At 47.1% G+C, this 16,414-nt stretch overlaps 1 protein-coding gene across 2 annotated transcripts in view; it reads left to right on the forward strand.

Annotated features, from left to right (window-relative positions):
• The first annotated feature begins 4,563 nt into the window (after positions 1-4,563).
• The window catches only part of PTBP3 (polypyrimidine tract binding protein 3), a 181,922-nt gene continuing 170,071 nt past the window's right edge, over positions 4,564-16,414 (forward strand). The window contains exon 1 of one of the 2 annotated variants that reach the window (XM_038770374.1): positions 4,564-4,749. The gene's annotated coding sequence lies outside the window, so the exon portion shown is untranslated. Of the gene's footprint in view, positions 4,750-5,025; positions 5,100-16,414 lie in introns of those variants that run through there. The other variant, XM_038770373.1, reaches the window with a different exon arrangement.

The following is a 16,414-nucleotide window of genomic DNA, read 5'->3' on the forward strand; positions in this document are numbered from 1 at the left end:
GATATAAGCAAATTGGGTTGGACACAGTAATAATAATGACGGTATTTGTTAAGTGCTTACTCTGTGCGAAGCTGTGTGCCAGTCACTGTACTAAACGCTGGGGTAGATATAAGCAAATTGGGTTGGACACAGTAATAATAATAATGATGGTATTTGTTAAGTGCTTACTCTGTGCGAAGCACTGTTCTAAGCGCTGAGCACTGTACTCCACCCGTCCCCAAAAGATTTTGTCGTGTTTCTCTGAACAAACTGAGATGATACAGTACAGTGCTCTGCACACAGTAAGCGCTCAATAAATACGATTGGATGAATGAATGATAGTGCTGTATTGTACTTTCCCAGGTGCTTAGTGCAGTGCTCTGCACACAGTAAGCGCCCCGTAAGTACGATTAAGGAACGAATGAATGAATGAGCACGTTCCTCAGGGATCAGAGGCAACATATAGTCAGAGAAGCAGCGTGGCTAAGTGGAAAGAGCAGGGGTCTGGGAGTCAGAGGACGTGGGTTCGAATCGCGGCTCTGCCAAGTGCCTGCTGTGTGATCTTGGGCAAGTCACTTAACTTCTCTGGGCCTCAGTTACCTCATTTATAAAATGGGGATTAAGACTTTGAGCCCCACGTGGGACAACCTGATTACCCTGTATCTAACCCAGCGCTTAGAACAGTGCTTGACACACAGTAAGTGCTTAACAAATACCATTATTATTATTTCCCGTTCCCATTCTGGTCTGGAATGCAGCTTTTGGGTGGGGAATCTCCGTGACCCAGTTGATGGGAACTCTCATTCATCTGATCGTATTTATTGAGCGCTTACCGTGTGCAGAGTGCTGTACTAAGCGCTGGGGAACATACAGCCCAGCAATAAAGAGACACAGTCCCTGCTGTTACAAGTCGGGGTGAAATCACCTCGCACTCAGCCTGTCTTTCTCTTGGGGATGGGGTGGATTTCCTGGTCCATCAGGAACAGGCCGATGGCAGAGGAAATAATAATAATAATAATAATGACGGTATTTGCTAAGCGTACTTACTATGTGCGAAGCACTGTTCTAAGCGCAGGGGGGGATACAAGGTGATCAGGTTGTCCCACATGGGGCTCTCAGTTTTAATCCCCATTTTCCAGATAAGGTAACTGAGGCCCAGAGAAGTTAAGTGACTTGCCCAAAGTCACACAGCTGACAAGCGGCGGAGCTGGGATTAGAACCCATGACCTCTGACTCCCCAGTCCTCTCCTTCCCTGTGATCGGCCAGGCGAAAAGGAGCCCGGATAGAGCACAGGCCTGGGAGTCGGAAGGTCACGGGTTCTAATCCCGACGCCGCCACGCGTCTGCTGTGTGACCTTGGGCAGGTCACTTGACTTCTCTGGGCCTCAGTTCCCTCATCTGGAAAATGGGGATGAAGACTAGGAGCCCCACGCGCGACTGGAAGCAGCGTGGCTGAGTGGCGACAGTCCGGGCTTGGGAGTCCTCCACTTCATCATCATCATCAATCATATTTACTGAGCGCTTACTGTGTGCAGAGCACTGTACTAAGCACTTGGGAAGTACAAGTTGGCAACATATACAGTCCCTACCCATCAGTGGGCTCACAGCGTGGCTCAGTGGAAAAAGCCTGGGCTTTGGAGTCAGAGGTCCTGGGTTCAAATCACATGCCTGCTGCGTGACCTTGGGCAAGTCACTTAACTTCTCTGAGCCTCAGTTACCTCATCTGTCAAATGGGAATTACGACTGTGAGCCCTATGTGGGCCAACCTGATCACCTTGTATCCCCCCCCAGCGCTTAGAACAGTGCTTTGCACATAGTAAGTGCTTAACAAATTCCATCATTATTATTATTATTATTATTATTAAAAAGTGGGCTCCACTTGCCAGCTGCGTGACTTTGGGCAAGTCACTTGACTTCTCTGGGCCTCAGTTCCCTCCTCTGCAAAATGGGGATGAAGACTAGGAGCCCCACGCGCAACAGGAAGCAGCCTGGCTGAGTGGCGAGAGTCCGGGCTTGGGAGTCCTCCACTTCATCATCAATCGTATTTATTGAGCGCTTACTGTGTGCAGAGCGCTGTACTAAGCGCTTGGGAAGTACAAGTTGGCAACATATAGAGCCAGTCCCTACCCAACAGTGGGCTCACAGCGTGGCTCAGTGGAAAAAGCACGGGCTCTGGAGTCAGAGGTCCTGGGTTCAAATCACACGCCTGCTGCGTGACCTTGGGCAAGTCACTTAACTTCTCTGAGCCTCAGTTACCTCATCTGTCAAATGGGAATTACGACTGTGAGCCCTACGTGGGCCAACCTGATCACCTTGTATCCCCCCCAACGCTTAGAACAGTGCTTTGCACATAGTAAGCGCTTAACAAATGCCATCATCATCATCATCATATTATTATTATTATTAAAAAGTGGTCTCCACTTGCCAGCTGCGTGACTTTGGGCAAGTCACTTGACTTCTCTGGGCCTCAGTTCCCTCCTCTGCAAAATGGGGATGAAGACTAGGAGCTGCACGCGCGACGGGAAGCTGCCTGGCTGAGTGGTGAGAGTCCGGGCTTGGGAGTCCTCCACTTCATCATCATCATCAATCGTATTTATTGAGCGCTTACTGTGTGCAGAGCACTGTACTAAGCGCTTGGGAAGTACAAGTTGGCAACATATACAGTCCCTACCCATCAGTGGGCTCACAGCGTGGCTCAGTGGAAAAAGCCCGGGTTTTGGAGTCAGAGGTCCTGGGTTCAAATCACACGCCTGCTGCGTGACCTTGGGCAAGTCACTTAACTTCTCTGAGCCTCAGTTACCTCATCTGTCAAATGGGAATTACGACTGTGAGCCCTACGTGGGCCAACCTGATCACCTTGTATCCCCCCCCAGCGCTTAGAACAGTGCTTTGCACATAGTAAGCGCTTAACAAATGCCATCATCATCATCATTATTATTATTATTATTAAAAAGTGGGCTCCACTTGCCAACTGCGCGACTTTGGGCAAGTCACTTGACTTCTCTGGGCCTCAGTTCCCTCCTCTGCAAAATGGGGATGAAGACTAGGAGCTGCACGCGCGACGGGAAGCAGCCTGGCTGAGTGGCGAGAGTCCAGGCTTGGGAGTCCTCCACTTCATCATCATCATCAATCGTATTTATTGAGCGCTTACTGTGTGCAGAGCACTGTACTAAGCGCTTGGGAAGTACAAGTTGGCAACATATACAGTCCCTACCCATCAGTGGGCTCACAGCGTGGCTCAGTGGAAGAAGCACGGGCTCTGGAGTCAGAGGTCCTGGGTTCAAATCACATGCCTGCTGCGTGACCTTGGGCAAGTCACTTAACTTCTCTGAGCCTCAGTTACCTCATCTGTCAAATGGGAATTACGACTGTGAGCCCTACGTGGGCCAACCTGATCACCTTGTATCCCCCCCCAGCGCTTAGAACAGTGCTTTGCACATAGTAAGCGCTTAACAAATGCCATCATCATCATCATTATTATTATTATTATTAAAAAGTGGGCTCCACTTGCCAACTGCGCGACTTTGGGCAAGTCACTTGACTTCTCTGGGCCTCAGTTCCCTCCTCTGCAAAATGGGGATGAAGACTAGGAGCTGCACGCGCGACGGGAAGCAGCCTGGCTGAGTGGCGAGAGTCCAGGCTTGGGAGTCCTCCACTTCATCATCATCATCAATCGTATTTATTGAGCGCTTACTGTGTGCAGAGCACTGTGCTAAGCGCTTGGGAAGTACAAGTTGGCAACATATACAGTCCCTACCCATCAGTGGGCTCACAGCGTGGCTCAGTGGAAGAAGCACGGGCTCTGGAGTCAGAGGTCCTGGGTTCAAATCACACGCCTGCTGCGTGACCTTGGGCAAGTCACTTAACTTCTCTGAGCCTCAGTTACCTCATCTGTCAAATGGGAATTACGACTGTGCGCCCTACGTGGGCCAACCTGATCACCTTGCATCCCCCCCCCGCTCTTAGAACAGTGCTTTGCACATAGTAAGCGCTTAACAAATGCCATCATCATCATTATTATTATTATTGTTATTATTATTATTAAAAAGTGGGCAAATGCCATCACCATTATTAGTAGTAGCAAAAAGTGGGCTCCACCTGCCAGCTGCGCGACTTCGGGCCAGTCGCTTGACTTCTCCGGGCCTCCCTCCGTTCCCTCCCCCGCCAAACGGGGACGAAGAGCGGGAGCCCCACGCGGGCCGGCCGGATCACCCGGCACGTAGTAAGCGCCGAGCAAACGCCATCATTCCTGCCTCCCGCCAGCGCTCGGGCCCGTAGTAGACGCCTACCACCACGCCACGGGGATTAAAAAGGGGGGGAAGGGTCGGGGCCGCGGGGACGAGCGGGCGGCGGCGCGCGTGCGCGCGCCCCTCCCCACGCGGGGGCGAGCGCTCCCTCTTCCCTCCTCCCCTTCCCTCGCGCGCGCGCGCCCCCGAGCGGCCGAAGCCGGCGGCGCGCGTGCGCGAAGGGGGCCGCCGGCGGGACGGGCGGGAGCGCGCGCGCGCGCGCGCTCCCCCATCCCCACGCGGGGGCGAGCGCTCCCTCTTCCCTCCTCCCCTTCCCTCCTCCCGAGCCGCTTCCCGTCCCCGCCTCCCCTTCCCTCCCTCTGCCCGTCCCCAGCTGGCTCGGAGGGAAGGGGGGGGGCTCCATGCCTCGGACCGCCACCGATCGCACAGTCCCCTTCGCTCCCCCGGCTTCGCTGTGAGGCCACCGGCGGGGGATCCCACGAGACGCCCCTCCGCTCCTTCCCCCTCCCTGGGCCATGGATGGGTGAGTACTCACCTTGGCCGCCCGTCCGCTCCCTTTGGTCGATCGTCTTTATTGAGCGCCGACCGCGTGCGGGGCGCTGTGCTGAGCGTTCCCTTTTCGCTCCGGGGGCGGGGAAGGGGGATCGGCAGCCTCCCCCGCTCGGGGGGTCTGCACCTTTCCTTCGGGTCTTCCCCGCCCCTGCACCGCTCCGTCTGCTGGGCTCGGTGGGCGGCGATCCCTTCCCAGCCTCGCTTCCCGGGAGCGGGAGGGGGCGGGAAGGGAATGAGTGCGCCAGCGAGGAAGGAGCTGCTGCTGCTCCCGGGAGGTAGGTTTGGCCCGGCTCCCGGGCGGCGAGCGGAGTGGAAAAGCCGGTAAGTCCCAAAGGCGGAAGAACCGCGCCCGCCGTTCAACTGCGCCCCCGGGCTCGGTGTAGACGCCCCCCCTTCGTTTCCGACGGGACCGGGGGGGCAGGTTGGTCCCCTCCCCATCGCTTCCCCTTGGAAAATCCGCGGGGTGTGTTTGGAGGGATCGGGAGGAGGAGTCCCCGCCGCCTTGGGTGCGGGTTTCTTTTTACGCTAAGAAGTTGCTGTTTCCGGGGTGGGAAAACCGAGGAAGTTCCTTGGAGCCGAAAGCGATCCGAGTGGCAGGGAAAAGGGGGCGAATGAGAGCTCTGGAGGTGTGTTTGGGCCCGTAGTAGACGCCTAACACCACGCCACGGGGATTAAAAAGGGGGGAAAGGTCGGGTTTGTTCTCTGCCTCCCCTTTTAGACCGCGAGCCCACTGTTGGGTAGGGACCATCTCTAGATGTTGCCGATTTGGACTTCCCAAGTGCCTAGTACAGTCCTCTGTACGTCGTAAGCGCTCAGTAAATACGATTGGTGATGATGAACCGATTTGGAAAGGAAAAAAAAGAACCCGCCCCAAATGGGCCCTGGGATTCAGCCCGCTTTGCACGCTGCCTCGGGGGGTCGGGGCGGGGAAACCCGGGCATTGCATCGGAGGCTTCATTTGATGCTTCATTTCATTTGCACGGATTTCTTTTACTTGTACATATCTATTCTATCTATTTTGTTACTATGTTTGGTTTTGTTCTCTGTCCCCCCCCTTTTAGACTGTGAGCCCACTTGGGTAGGGACTGGCTCTATATGTTGCCAGTTTGTACTTCCCGGGCGCTTAGTACGGTGCTCTGCACACAGTAAGCGCTCAATAAGTACGATTGATGATGATGATTACTCTATTTTACTTGTACATATCTCTTTTATTTATTTTATTTTGTTACTGTGTTTGGTTTTGTTCTCTGGCTCCCCCTTTTAGACTGTGAGCCCACTTGGGTAGGGACTGTCTCTATATGTTGCCAGTTTGTACTTCCCAGGCGCTTAGTACGGTGCTCTGCACACAGTGAGCGCTCAATAAATACGATTGATGATGATGATGATGATTACTCTATTTTACTTGTACATATCTCTTCTATTTATTTTATTTTGTTACTGTGTTTTGGTTTTGTTCTCTGGCTCCCCCTTTTAGTGAGCCCACTGTTGGGTAGGGACTGTCTCTATATGTTGCCAGTTTGTACTTCCCAGGCGCTTAGTACGGTGCTCTGCACACAGTAAGCGCTCAATAAATACGATTGATGATGATGATGATTACTCTATTTTACTTGTACATATCTCTTCTATTTATTTTATTTTGTTACTGTGTTTGGTTTTGTTCTCTGGCTCCCCCTTTTAGTGAGCCCACTGTTGGGTAGGGACTGTCTCTATATGTTGCCGATTTGTACTTCCCAAGCGCTTAGTACAGTGCTCTGCACACAGTAAGCGCTCAATAAATACGATTGATGATGATGCTTCATTTCATTTGTACGTATTTATTACTCTATTTTGCTTGTACATATCTATTCTATTTATTTTATTTTGTTACTGTGTTTGGTTTTGTTCTCTGTCTCCCCCTTTTAGTGAGCCCACTGTTGGGTAGGGACTGTCTCTATGTGTTGCCGATTTGTACTTCCCAAGCGCTTAGTACAGTGCTCTGCACACAGTAAGCGCTCAATAAATACGATTGATGATGATGATGCTTCATTTCATTTGTACGTATTTATTACTCTACTTATTTTACTTGTACATATCTATTCTATTTATTTTATTTTGTTACTGTGTTTGGTTTTGTTCTCTGTCTCCCCCTTTTAGTGAGCCCACTGTTGGGTAGGGACTGTCTCTATGTGTTGCCGATTTGTACTTCCCAAGCGCTTAGTACAGTGCTCCGCACACAGTAAGCGCTCAATAAATACGATTGATGATGATGATGCTTCATTTCATTTGTACGTATTTATTACTCTACTTATTTTACTTGTACATATCTATTCTATTTATTTTATTTTGTTACTGTGTTTGGTTTTGTTCTCTGTCTCCCCCTTTTAGTGAGCCCACTGTTGGGTAGGGACTGTCTCTATGTGTTGCCGATTTGTACTTCCCAAGCGCTTAGTACAGTGCTCCGCACACAGTAAGCGCTCAATAAATACGATTGATGATGATGATGCTTCATTTCATTTGTACGTATTTATTACTCTATTTTGCTTGTACATATCTCTTCTATTTATTTTATTTTGTTAGTATGTTTGGTTTTGTTCTCTGTCACCCCCTTTTAGACTGTGAGCCCACTGTTGGGTAGGGACTGTCTCTATATGTTGCCGATTTGTACTTCCCAAGCGCTTAGTACAGTGCTCTGCACATAGTAAGCGCTCAATAAATACGATTGATGATGATGATGCGGGAAGAACCAGGAAATGGATTTAGGATCCTTGCCCTTAGGTGTAAGGATCGGTGCATCTGAGTAATGCACACCTACGTGAAGACTTTTCTGGAGTGCAGTGGTAACTTGGGACAACTTTTCTGGGGGGCTACAGATCGTATTAAATCCCCCCAACTCCACCGGCCTTGGGTGTTGAGGTTGGCCGGGTACGGTGCCACAGGTGGACTCTTCTCCCTTTTGAGAGGAGGATGGCAAAAATGTCCAAAAACCGGAATTTTGGGCCGGGCAGAAGAACAGCCCCTGTGATTAGTGTGAAAAAGAAAAAAAAAAAGAGCAAACCACCCGTGTCCACGGCTGATTAAACTTCATGTTCACCTTGTTCTACAAATGTGACTCCTGGCATTGGATAAAAAGCGAAATCCTTGCACATATAAGCAAATACACCCCTCGAAAGTGTAGCTTTATCTTTCGCGATCTTAGCTTTCATTTATTTGACTAGAGAATTCGCACAACGATCTTGTGCAGCTGTGACAATTGGAGGGTTTTGGGTGGTTTTTTTTTCCCGAGGCTGCATTTTAACATGCTGAAAGTAAGTCGGGATCGGGTGGAATTTGATTCCGATCGAAGAAAAAAAGCCCGCACATTTATCACCATGGGCGGCCCTCTCCACCCTCTCGAAAGTGGGGGTGGCATTTGTTTTTTGGTTAGAATTTGGTTAGAATTTTTTTTTTTTTACTTTCACTACTGCTTTTTAGGGAGGACCCCAGTTTTGGTGATTGAGTTTGAAATGTCTAATTTTGCTATCCCGAAGTGGTCGGCATAAGCACTATTTTAGGAATTAGGTTAAAGTTGTTAGAAATGACTGCCCTGTGATGTAAAAAAAATAAATATTTGATAGGGAAATATTACAGATTCTGGTAAGAGATCAATCAGGAAAGGTTCATTACCAGTTTAAATTTGTAATACGTGTAATCAGTGCAAATAGGATTCGGTTTTTTTTTTTCAGGGTTCTGGTCTTTCATTTATTTATTTCAATGTCTGATTCCCCCTCGAAGACTGTAAGCTCCTTGTGGGCGGGGATGTTGTCAATCCAACTCCATTGTACTCTCCCAACTGCTTAGTACAGTGTTCTGTATGCAGTAAGAGTCAGTAAATGCCATTAATTGATTAGGAGACCAGTGTAATATGCTGGTGTCACACATTACGTTGGGATGTGGATGCTCAACAGGGCTCTCTGTGTTGTGTGAATCTTTTATTTTATTTTATTGAGCGAAAGTAATTATGGGATGACCTTTAATTTTTTTTAAAAAGCAATTTTCATTGTTTTTTTTTAACCCCCAAACTCTTGTCTTTTACTGTTTTTATGAGAAATGAAATCTTTGGAGGTAGTAAAATTTATATGCCAAATTTTTTTTTGTCACAGATGGGATATCAGTATCAAGGTTCAAAGGCCTTTATAGGGTTTTTTTATCAGAGTAATCACTATTTGCCTATTTAGGACGATTATAAACTTCTCGTGTTTAAAATACATAGAGTAAATTGATCTGTGGAACCCCTAATCTGTGCGTAATTTACCTCTAAAGGGTCTGGTGGCAGTATTCTCTTATGGTTCAACAGATGGATTTTGAATGTCATATAATTTTAATTAAAATGGATTCACCCCACCCTCAAGGTGTGGTTCTGGCCACAGTGAGATTTTGCCCTTAGGGGCCTAATTAAACATCTGTATTTTCCCACAGCCTGAAAAAGATCCTTGCTTAAATCCTTGTTAATCTCCCCCCAAATTTGGTTCTATGTCTGTATTTGACTGAAGATGCTCACAGCGTGTCTTTAAAGTTGATTTCCAATCCTGTAATAATGATTCCAATGTTATTTTTCTCTTGAGGTTTGGGACAAAAAGTGGCATTCAAGAGGCAGCCTGTATTTCTGTGAAATTCAAGCCTAAGGAGTTGGTTTTGATTGAAATTTTAAAGAGACCACCTCACCTCTGTAATTCGCAGGAGATAAATTTTGCTGATCAGTTTTTCATTTTTATTTTGTGTGGAGAAACAAGAGTCAATTTAACCAACCCAGTATTTCTGCTGGAGCACAATTTTTGTAATCCAGGTGCTCAGTTGAAGGGAATTTGACTTCTTTAGCCGTTAAGGCCTTGCTTCTTTTGCGTAGTGTATGTTTACTAAAACGTTCAGTCCTATTTCCTTTGCATTGCTATCCCACAACTCATCACATTCTCACTCTTATTATTTCCATTACTATAACAATGCTTTTTCTTTCTTTTAACCTTATTTACCTCTGTCTCTGCAATAACTTGCTCTCTAACTTTGTTTTCCATTTTCTCTCTTCATTTTTTTTTCCATACAGTGTTGTTACAGATCTTATAACAGTCGGTTTAAAGGTAGGAATCTTTTTCAATCCTTCCGTATGAACTTTGGTATCCTCTTAATGACAGGCTTTCCTATGGTGAAACCCTATCACTTGATGTTCATATTCATTGTCTATTTGTGTGTGTGTCAGCAGTATCAGTACCTGTTTTCCCTACTTCCTAGACTGTGAGCCCTGTAGGGAAAAGGGAGCGTATCCAGTCTGCGTATCCTGTATCTACCCCAGCACTCAGTACAGTGCCTGGCACTTAGTAAACACTTAAGAAATACCACGATCATTATTATTTGAATATACAGACTGCCGTCTCATGAATATAAACGCTGGTGGAGGAGAGCCAAAAGGTAGATGAATCAAATCCTCCAGTAATCCGAAACCTCGCTTTGAACCACTTATGTCAACTTCCCCTAGTTAACATAACCTCTTTTACAAGTACTTCTAAAACCGGTTCCTATTCTCTTTCCTTCAGCCTTCTCTCCTGGATGGACTAATGAGTAGTGATATGATTAAAGGGTGAGTAGTAGGAGAGAGGGTGACCAAGGGGATAGGGGAATCCATCAACAGGATAATTGAGTCTTCCAAGGTAGTTTGTATACCCTGTAAGTCATTTTTAGCCATTTAGAACTTTCAATAAAAAGCTAACTTGTAGGACTCTTGCTTCATGTATTTGATTAAACAATCCTCATCATGTCAGTTTATTAGAATAGAGTTGGATCTTTCCATTTCTACTTGGTTGAAAATCACAACTGAATATTGCTAACTCTCTCTGAAAACCTTTTTTTTTTTTTAGCATTCCGTTGTGGAAAAAATTTTAATTCATTGTAAGTGTGCTATTGTTTCAAGTAATGCAGATTGACAAATGTCAGGCTGACATTTCCTTTCCAGATGTTTTGTGAGCCTTTCGAGCTTATGATATTGTGAATGACTATTGAAAGGATGTAAAACGGCATGTTTTACGAGATCCTTATCGTGGTCTGTGGAAAAAGGCCCTAATACCAGAATTGTGAATTTATAGACCAAACCGTTGAAGACTTACGGTGTATTTAAGCGTAAATGGAAATTCATTAGCGAGTGGTAAAAATAAACTACTTCTACCCTCTGGCATTCGAGTCAAATGTTTTTTCTAAGGACTGTGCAAATGACATAGAGGTCTTGGTGTTGGCTCTGGACTTTTCCTGTATCTCATGAGGCTTTCTGTGATTTGTTTTCATGTCTGTCTCCCCCACTAGACGTGTCTACCGACTCTGCTGCATTTTACTGTCCTGAGCGTTTCATACATTGCTCCGCATACAGTAAGCGCTCAATAAATATCGTTGACTGATTGAGTGGCACTTCAGCTGCCGTGGGGGAGAGAGTAGAGGAGAAGCATTTGCCATCTGCTTGGGAACACTTAGATTAGCTGGTCCCCTCCTACCTCATGGATTAGGGTCCAGCCTGCACACTTCGCTCCTCTGGTGCTGGCTTGCTCACCGTGTCTCGATCTCATCCGCGTCCCCCACGATTCCTTGCCGCGCCCCCCTTTGACCTGGAGCCCCGTCCCCTTCCGTATATGATGGACTCCCCCTGTCCCCTTCACTTCGAAGCCTTATTAAGATCACATCTAATAATAATAATGGTGGTATTTGTTAAGCGCTTAGTATGTGCAAAGCGCTGGAGAGGTTACAAGGTGATCAGGTTGCCCCGTGGGGGGCTCACAATTTTAATCCCCATTTTCCAGATGAGGTAACTGAGGCACAGAGAAGTTAAGTGACTTGCCCAAAGTCACACAGCTGACAGTTGCCAGAGCTGGGATTTGAACCCATGACCTCTGACTCCAAAGCCCGGGCTGTTTCCACTGAGCCGCAGCAGCTTAAGAGGCCTTCCCCAACTAAGTCCTCATTTCCTCTGTTCTGTCTCCCTTCATTCGTTCATTCAGTCGTATTTATTAAGCACTTACCATGTGCAGAGCACTGTACTAAGCACTTGGGAAAGCACAATACAGCAGTAAAGAGAGACAGTCGCTGCCCACAACGAGCTCACAGTCCAGTTGGCTGCTTCATTCTGCTTCATTCATTCATTCAATCATATTTATTGAGCGCTTACTGTGTGCAGAGCACTGTACTAAGCGCTTCACCTATGCACCTGCATCTGCACCCTTTAGGCACTGGATATTCACCCCACCCTCAGCCCCACTGCATTTATTTACATACAATACGTATAATAGTAATAATGATGGTATTTGTTAAGCACTTAGTATGTGCCAAGCACTGTTCTAAGTGCTAGGGTAGACAGATACAAGGTAATCAGGTTGTCCCACATGGGGCTCACAGTCTTAACCCCCATTTTACAGATGAGGGAACTGAGGCACAGAGAAGTTCAGTGACTTGCCCAGCAGACAGGTGGCAGAGCCTGGATTAGAACCCATGACTTCTGACTCCCGGAGCCAGGGCTCTTTCCAGTAAGCCACGCTGTCCCTAATTTATTTTTTTTCATGTCCGTCTCCCCACCTCTAGATTGTGATCTCCTTGTGGGCAGGGAACGTGCCCTGACTGTTCTATCGTACTGCCCCAAATGCGTAGCCCAGTGCTCTGCACACAGTAAGCGCTCAGTAAAGACCATTGATTGGTTTATAGGCTCTTCGATCAGTTGCGGAAAAGCTAGGGCAAAAGAATGAAAGTGGAGGAAGGCAAATTACAGTTTCACAAAATTGGGGGAAGTTCGTATGGACTGGGGTAGGATCAGCTTTCCCGGGCAGCTCACATACTGTAACTAGGATGTCAATTTTCCGGTCTTATATATAGAACATAATCTTGGGGTTTCAGAATATTTATCTTATTTCTCCACATAGCCAGTTTTTTCCTACGTACTTGGATTTTGGTTTTTTAGAGCATCGTTCAGGCATATTAATCAGTCGGTGGTACTTATTGAGCACTTACTATGTGCAGAGCAGTGTACTAACTGCTTGGGAGAGTAAGGCACAACAGAATGAGCTGACACATTCCCTGCCTGTAATGAGCTTACAGTCTGGAGGGGTGGTATTTATTGAGCGCTTAACTGTGTGCAGAGCACTGTACTAGGCACTTGGGACAGTACAACATTGTTGGTAGACATGTTTCCTGCTCATAATGACCTTACAGTCTAGAGACTTTATATTTAGATGACATACCTTTATATGACATACCTTTCAGATAACAGAACTGACTAATTGTCTACTAGGAATTGTAGAAAATGTTTACATGACCTAGATGTGGAAGATGGTTGTCGGATGTACGGCCATTAATTCGTCTGGCTAAATTAATCAAAAAAGTTGGGCACACCATGTGTCAGACGACCGTTTTTCACATGGGTCCACTAAACTGGATTTTTTTATACTTAAATCTTACCGAAATGAATAATAATAAGGATAATAATAATGATGGCATTTATTAAGTGCTTACTATGTGCAATGCACTGTTCTAAGCGCTTGGGAGGTTACAAGGTGATCAGGTTGTCCCACGGGGGGCTCACAGTCTTAACCCCCATTTTACAGATGGAACTGAGGCACAGAGAAGTTAAGTGACTTGCCCAAAGTCACACAGCTGACAATTGGCAGAGCCGGAATATGTTGACTATCTGAATTGGAACTTATGATGTTAACAGGGGTCTTCACCCCTAAATCCCAGGCAATAAATCCTCCCATCACCCCAAGCCCCCCAGTCACTGTAGGAGCCCCTGGAACCCAGTCAGCCTCCATTGGATCCTAAAGGCCTCCAGTTTTTTTCATTCTTTTACCGCAAGTTTTGGGGCATCCTACTCACTGCCCCCCAAGTCCCCGCACCTCTCTTGCCGCCACCAGAAGCAGCATGGCATAGTGGATAGAGCACAGGCCCGGGAGTCAGAAGGTCATGGGTTCTAATCCCGGCTCCTCCACTTGTCTGCTGTGTGGCCATGGGCAAGTCACTTCCCTTCTCTGGGCCTCAGTTACCTCATCTGTAAAATGGGGATTAAGACTGAGCCCTTTGCGGGATAGGGACTGTGTCCAACCTGATTTACTTGTATCCACCCCAGCGCTTAGTACAGTGCCTGGCACACAATAAACGCTTACCAGATACTGCAATTATTATTATTACGGCTGGCTGCAGGAAGCTTGCGGACAAAGTGCTCCTGCCCGTGACTTCCCGGGTCAAATGTCTCCCCGCACCTGGAGTTTCTCCCCCAACCCCTACCGCAGACAGACACCTAGATCTGCTCTGTGACCTTGGACAGGTCACTTGACTTTCCTGTGCCTCATTTCCCTCATCTGTAAAGTGGGGATTAAGACTGTGAGTCCCAAGTGGGACAGGGACTTTGTCCAGCCTGATGAGCTTGTATCTATCTCAGCCCCTATTACAGTGCTTGGCACATGCTAAACCTTTAACGAATACTATTTCCAGCCTGATGAGCTTGTATCTATCCCAGCCCCTATTACATCATCATCATCAATCGTATTTATTGAGCGCTTACTATGTGCAGAGCACTGTACTAAGCACTTGGGAAGTACAAATTGGCAACATATAGAGACAGTCCCTACCCAACAGTGGGCTCACAGTCTAAAAGGGGGAGACAGAGAACAAAACCAAACATACTAACAAAATAAAATAAATAGAATAGATATGTACAAGTAAAATAAATAGAGTAATAAATATGTACAAACATATATACATATATACAGGTGCTGTGGGGAAGGGAAGGAGGTAAGATGGGGGGGATGGAGAGGGGGACGAGGGGGAGAGGAAGGAAGGGGCTCAGTCTGGGAAGGCCTCCTGGAGGAAGGCCTTATTACAGTGCTTGGCACATGCTAAACCTTTAACGAATACTATTAAAAAAAAAATCTGGGATCGCTACAGTGTTATACCTATTGTTAATAAGGTAACAATCAAAACCAAGCTAGGTTCAACGGCTTTTCCCTGGATCTAATACCGTTGGCCTTCCGGAACCCTCTGTACCTGCCCGTTGGCGTCCTGGGGCTCAAGTTCTTCCCCCTCTCAGGGACAGGAGCTCTCTCCTGGCTTCTGGACTCCGAGCCTCCAGGGATATTCTCCAATCCCTTCCTATGCCCATCCGGAGTCCACCACATGGGATCTCCCTGTGTCTTGCTCTCCCAGGACCACAGCTCACCTTCTTTTGCCTCAAGATGGCTGAACATCACCTCCCTCCCAGCCCGTCCCTCTACTTCCTCCCCAATCCTTCTATCCGATTGATTTGGCTTACGCTTCAGGGACGGGAACCAAGGAGTGACTCTCCTCACTTCCTCCCACTCCTACGCGTGAGGTCCGGTGGAATCGGTCATCACGCAGCCCGGGGACTACGGTTAATCAAAAGTTGGACTAATCGGCTCCCCGTATTCATTCTTTTGTTCATCCAGTCTTATTTATTGAGCACTTACTGTGTGCAAGGCAGTGTACTGAGCGCTTGGGAGAGTACGATACAACAACAAACAGACGCGTTCCCTGTCCACAATGAGCCCATAACCTAGAGGGGGAGACAGACATTAATATAAGATAAATGAATAAGTGGAGATTGGAGGGAGGATGAATGAAGGGAGCAAGTCAAGGCGATGCAGAATCATCTGGCAAGTGATCTGCTGGAGCTGGAGTTGTGGAAAATCTTTCTCTACCTGACCCCTCTGCTGACGTATGGGGAAGCAGTTAGGTTCTCTGGTGGTCCCTTTAATAATAACAATAATAGTAATAATGGTGATGGTATTTGTTAAGCACTTACTAAGTGATATATACAAGGTAATCAGGTTGTCCCACGTGGGGCTCACAGTCTTCATCCCCATTTTGCAGTTGAGGTAACTGAGGCACAGAGAAGTGAAGTGGCTTGCCCAAGGTCACACAGCAGACAAGTGGCAGAGGTGGGATCAGAACCCATGTTTTCTGATTCCCAAGCCTATGTTCTTTCCACTGTGCCACGCTGCTTCTCCTATCTAGGGCTAGGTTTGGATGGGAGAATGGGGAGCAAGGTCAGAGATTTCTGACCATTTGCTGCTCAAGTGGATACAGCAGTTGGGCAGCCAATAGTGAGGAGGATCAAAATAGGACAGTTTGCACTCCCAGGAGAATAATGCTGTGTGACCTTGGGCAAGTCACTTCACTTCTCAGTGCCTCAGTTACTTCATCTGGAAAATGGGGATTGAGACTGTGAGCCCCACAAGGGACAGGAACTGTGTCCAACTCGATTCGTTTGTATCCACCCCAGTGCTTAGTATGGTGCCTGGCACTTGGCGCTTAACAAATATCAGTATTATTTTTATTAATTTTTTTTAATTCTCTTAAATCACTTATTTAGTTGAGTGTTGTCCCAAAAACTGATGCCTGTTTGCCTTTTTTTACGCTTATGTTGGTTTTGTTAGAAGTGATGGAAAGGAATAGTGATGGCGTACAGCACAAGTATATGCCAACCCAACCCCCTTCACTCCCCACCCTAAACCTCGTGAAATTGAAAGAATGCTGCATTGTCTGTTTATACAAATAACGGCAAAATAGGATTATGAAGGAAACAGATCCTCAGAAGCCATTTAGTGGTAAATTCAGCATAATTTTTACCATCTTGCTACCAACTA

Source organism: Tachyglossus aculeatus, chromosome X3 (genome assembly GCF_015852505.1).
Source record: "Tachyglossus aculeatus isolate mTacAcu1 chromosome X3, mTacAcu1.pri, whole genome shotgun sequence".
Classification (NCBI taxonomy): Eukaryota; Metazoa; Chordata; class Mammalia; order Monotremata; family Tachyglossidae; genus Tachyglossus; species Tachyglossus aculeatus.